Below are 6,000 nucleotides of genomic sequence, written 5' to 3' on the forward strand. Positions count from 1 at the left end.
GTGTTTTTTCCCCTGGGCCCCTCCCCCAAACGAAAACACATTGACCTGAAGCCTAAGTGTATTCTGAGTCATAAAAAGTTTATTAGATGAAAAAATATTGTACGGGCACTTTTTTGCAAAAAAAGTCACTTTTTGGCACTTTTTTGAGAGAAATGAAATAGTTCGCAGATTTTTTTTAAATCGACCGAATTTAAAAAAAATGCTCTTGTTGGATGGCTTTGGACATAAGGCCGCATAAACAAAAGGAATTTTTCAAATATCTGTTTTTCTCACTTTTTTATTGCTGTTTGAAATTTCTGACTTGACTTTTTGCATCATTGGTGATGCATGTGTTTAACATTGAGCTTGGGAAAAATGAAAAAAAATAGACTTTGGGGATTGTTTACTAGGGCAAGTGATACATCAAATTAAGACTCATATGGTAGCCTGACCTTTGACCAAGCCGAAAAAAAAAAGGTGCTCAATCATAATATTTTGACGCCCTCTTTCATATGCACCCCCCTTTTTTCAGAAAAAAATATTGGGGTACCCTTTTTTCTAGAGAGCAGCACCAGTGATGCATTCACCCCAAAGGTGTTTTTTACCCTGGGCCCCTCCCCCAAACGAAAACACATTGACCTGAAGCCTAAGTGTATTCTGAGTCATAAAAAGTTTATTAGATGAAAAAATATTGTACGGGCACTTTTTTGCACAAAAAGTCACTTTTTGGCACTTTTTTGAGAGAAATAAAATAGTTTGCAGATTTTTTTTAAATCGACCGAATTTAAAAAAAAATGCTCTTGTTGGATGGCTTTGGACATAAGGCCGCATAAACAAAAGGAATTTTTCAAATATCTGTTTTTCTCACTTTTTTATTGCTGTTTGAAATTTCTGACCCCATTATATAGCTCAGGTGATATAGCAAAAGTGTCTAGGGCTTATTTTCAGCCTCCAGGTACATGTTTGACTCCTATTTCTGACATTTCGAGGTGTTTGGTGTCAAACTCATTTTTTCCATTATATGCCATAGAGCCCAGAGTCACATCACATTTCTAGTTCTGGAGCCAAGGACCCCATAGTGTACCTCAGATAACATTGCAGGAGTGTCTATGACCCATTTCTAGACTCCAGGGGTAACTTTTTGAAGTTTTTGGGTTTAAGGGGGCAAAGTCACTTCTTCCACCCAGCCCAAGGTGCTCAAAATCGGGTACGATATTAGGTTTTTCCCTTGGCTGGAAGCTAGAAAAAAAACTTCAAATAATACCAGAGTTAGACAGATCAAATGAAAGCATCAGATCTGACCTTTCTAAAAAGTGCATTTATATCTCGAACACTCAAACGGTGTCTCTGATATCCAGTCTGAGCTATTTGACAAATTAGCAAATCTTGTCAAAAAAAGTTTTTTTGACGATTTTTGCTAATTTTCGGTATCGACTCTCATGACAGTTTGTGGGTCCTTGTGGACATCAGGAACCCAAATTATACCTCAGGTGATATATCAGCAATGTATGAGACCCAATTCAAGCATCCATCCACCTGTTGTAGTGATATTTGTCACATTTTAGCTGTTCAGGGTACAGAGTCACTTCTTCTACACAAGGCTATGGTGCTTCATGTGCTCCAAGAGGTCAAAAAAATATATAACACAAAATCATTTTAAAAGTGTACAGGTGCAACTGCAGTGTTTGGAATGCTATAAATGTGCAATTGTAGTGTCCTGTGCACCTCCAAAATGAATTTCTATCACCTTTGAAGTGTACCTGAAGCAAAAAATGGCTTTGTCTCAAGATGCATCAAAGTGTGAAAAAATGCAAAAAAATTGATTAAAATAAAAATAATTGTGCCTTACTTGCATTATAAACACACAATGAATGAAACAGAGTCAAAAAATAAAAATAAAGTTGAAAATTTGCATTTTCAGTTTCAGGGGGACATGGTCACTTCTGTGTCCGAGGTCGTGGAACTCTGAGCTGTGTAAAAGTTTAGCTTGAGTGCCCTCCCCATGGAGGTCAAAAATGTTAATACATCAAAATCATTTAAAAACTATATAGGTGTAATTGCAGTGTCCTGAATGCTATATGACTGCATTTGAAGTGTTCTGTGTCCCTCCAAAATGAATTTATAACACTTTTGAAGTCTGCTGAAGCAAAAAATGACTAAGTCCAAAAACATCATAAAGTGTTACAAAACGGTCAAAATTGGGTTAAAATGAAAAAAACAAAGTGCTACAGTGGCCCAATAGCATGCTGAACATATAATGAATGATATAGAATGAATAGTTTTACAAAAACATTAAAAAAAATGTATTTTAAATTTCAGGGGGACAAGGTCACCGAAGTCATGGAACTACGAGCAAGGTAGAATTTCAGCTTTCCCTCTTATGGAGGTCAAAAATTTTAGTGCATCAAAATCATTTAAAAACTATATAGGTGTAATTGCAGTGTCCTGAATACTGTATAACTGTATTTGCAGTGTTCTGTGCCCCTCCAAAATGAATTTCAAACACCTTTGAAGTCCCCTGAAGCAAAAAATGACTAAGTCCAAAAACATCAATGGTGCATCAAAGTGTTCAAAAATGGATTGAAATGAAAACAAATGAGTGTTAAAGTGGCCTTAGAGCATTATAAACACACAATGAATGAAACAGAATGAATAGCTTTACAAATAAACATGAAAATTAGCATTTTAAATTTTAGGGGGACAAGGTCACTTTTGTGTACGAGGTCATGGAACTCCGAGTGGGGTAAAATTTCAGCTTGCCTCTCTTATGATGTTTAACATTTTTAATACTTCAAAATCATTTAAAAACTATATAGGTGTGATTGCAATGTCCTGAATAGTTGCCAAATGTATTTTCAGCACTTTTGAATCATCCCTCATCACAATTTTCATCAATTTCCCAATCATCACCAGCGCTTCAAAGTGACATAAAACGGTCAAAAATGGTGGAAAATGAAAAAAACAGCAAGGAACATGTGCCTAATAACATGCTAAACATAATGTATATCTCCATTAATTTTTAAATCAATTTAACCTTTTCATGCATCACTAGTGATGCACATTAAACCTGATATGCAGCACTGGTGATGCATGTGCATCACTAGTGATGCAAATGCATCACTGGTGAGACAAGAGTCAAGCTGGTAGCCTGACCTTTGACCAAGCCGGAAAAAAAAAAGGTGCTCAATCATAATATTTTGACGCCCTCTTTCATATGCACCCCCCTTTTTTCAGAAAAAAATATTGGGGTACCCTTTTTTCTAGAGAGCAGCACCAGTGATGCATTCACCCCAAAGGTGTTTTTTCCCCTGGGCCCCTCCCCCAAACTAAAACACATTGACCTGAAGCCTAAGTGTATTCTGAGTCATAAAAAGTTTATTAGATGAAAAAATATTGTACGGGCACTTTTTTGCACAAAAAGTCACTTTTTGGCACTTTTTTGAGAGAAATGAAATATTCGCAGATTTTTTTTAAATCGACCGAATTTAAAATAATGCTCTTGTTGGATGGCTTTGGACATAAGGCCGCATAAACAAAAGGAATTTTTCAAATATCTGTTTTTCTCACTTTTTTATTGCTGTTTGAAATTTCTGACTTGACTTTTTGCATCATTGGTGATGCATGTGTTTAACATTGAGCTTGGGAAAAATGAAAAAAAATAGACTTTGGGGATTGTTTACTAGGGCAAGTGATACATCAAATTAAGACTCATATGGTAGCCTGACCTTTGACCAAGCCGAAAAAAAATAGGTGCTCAATCATAATATTTTGACGCCCTCTTTCATATGCACCCCCCTTTTTTCAGAAAAAAATATTGGGGTACCCTTTTTTCTAGAGAGCAGCACCAGTGATGCATTCACCCCAAAGGTGTTTTTTCCCCTGGGCCCCTCCCCCAAACGAAAACACATTGACCTGAAGCCTAAGTGTATTCTGAGTCATAAAAAGTTTATTAGATGAAAAAATATTGTACGGGCACTTTTTTGCACAAAAAGTCACTTTTTGGCACTTTTTTGAGAGAAATAAAATAGTTCGCAGATTTTTTTTAAATCGACCGAATTAAAAAAAAAAATGGCTTTGGACATAAGGCCGCATAAACAAAAGGAATTTTTCAAATATCTGTTTTTCTCACATTTTTATTGCTGTTTGAAATTTCTGACCCCATTATATAGCTCAGGTGATATAGCAAGAGTGTCTAGGGCTTATTTCCAGCCTCCAGGTACATGTTTGACTCCTATTTCTGACATTTTGAGGTGTTTGGTGTCAAACTCATTTTTTCCATTATAGGCCATAGAGCCCAGAGTCACATCACATTTCTAGTTCTGGAGCCAAGGACCCCATAGTGTACCTCAGATGACATTGCAGGAGTGTCTATGACCCATTTCTAGACTCCAGGGGTGACTTTTTGAAGTTTTTGGGTTTAAGGGGGAAAAGTCACTTCTTCCACCCAGCCCAAGGTGCTCAGAATCGGGTACGATATCAGGTTTTTCCCTTGGCTGGAAGCTTGAAAAAAACTTCAGATAATACCAAAGGTACATAGATCAAATGAAAACATCAGATCTGAGCTTTCTAACAAGTATATTTAGGTCCTGGGCACTCACAAAGTTACTGTGATATCCATTCTGATCTATTTGGAAAATTAGCAAATCTTGTCAAAGAATATTTTTTGACGATTTTTGCTAATTTTCAGTATCAACCCTAATGACTGTTTTCAGGTCCCTGTAGCCACCAGGACCCCCTTATATAGCTCAGGTGATATAGAAAGAGTGTCTAGGGCTCATTACCAGCCTCCAGGTACATGTTTGACTCCTATTTCTGACATTTCGAGGTGTTTGGTGTCAAACTCAATTTTTCCATTATAGGCCATAGAGCCCAGAGTCACATCACATTTCTAGTTCTGGAGCCAAGGACCCCATAGTGTACCTCAGATGACATTGCAGGAGTGTCTATGACCCATTTCTAGACTCCAGGGGTAACTTTTTGAAGTTTTTGGGTTTAAGGGGGCAAAGTCACTTCTTCCACCCAGCCCAAGGTGCTCAAAATCGGGTACGATCTTAGGTTTTTCCCTTGGCTGGAAGCTGGAAAAAAAACTTCAAATAATACCAGAGTTAGACAGATCAAATGAAAGCATCAGATCTGACCTTTCTAAAAAGTGCATTTATATCTCGAACACTCAAACGGTGTCTCTGATATCCAGTCTGAGCTATTTGACAAATTAGCAAATCTTGTCAAATTTGACGATTTTTGCTAATTTTCGGTATCGACTCTCATGACAGTTTGTGGGTCCTTGTGGACATCAGGAACCCAAATTATACCTCAGGTGATATATCAGCAATGTATGAGAACCAATTCAAGCATCCATCCACCTGTTGTAGTGATATTTGTCACATTTTAGCTGTTCAGGGTACAGAGTCACTTCTTCTACAGAAGGCTATGGTGCTTCATGTGCTCCAAGAGGTCAAAAAAATATATAACACAAAATCATTTTAAAAGTGTACAGGTGCAACTGCAGTGTTTGGAATGCTATAAATGTGCAATTGTAGTGTCCATTGCACCTCCAAAATGAATTTCTATCACCTTTGAAGTGTACCTGAAGCAAAAAATGGCTTTGTCTCAAGATGCATCAAAGTGTGAAAAAATGCAAAAAAATTGATTAAAATAAAAATAATTGTGGCTTACTTGCATTATAAACACACAATGAATGAAACAGAGTCAAAAAATAAAAATAAAGTTGAAAATTTGCATTTTCAGTTTCAGGGGGACTTGGTCACTTCTGTGTACGAGGTCGTGGAACTCTGAGCTGGGTAAAAGTTTAGCTTGAGTGCCCTCCCCATGGAGGTCAAAAATGTTAATACATCAAAATCATTTAAAAACTATATAGGTGTAATTGCAGTGTCCTGAATGCTATATGACTGCATTTGAAGTGTTCTGTGTCCCTCCAAAATGAATTTATAACACTTTTGAAGTCTGCTGAAGCAAAAAATGACTAAGTCCAAAAACATCATAAAGTGTTACAAAACGGTC

This window comes from Lissotriton helveticus, chromosome 1_1 (assembly GCF_964261635.1).
Source record: "Lissotriton helveticus chromosome 1_1, aLisHel1.1, whole genome shotgun sequence".
Lineage (NCBI taxonomy): Eukaryota > Metazoa > Chordata > Amphibia > Caudata > Salamandridae > Lissotriton > Lissotriton helveticus.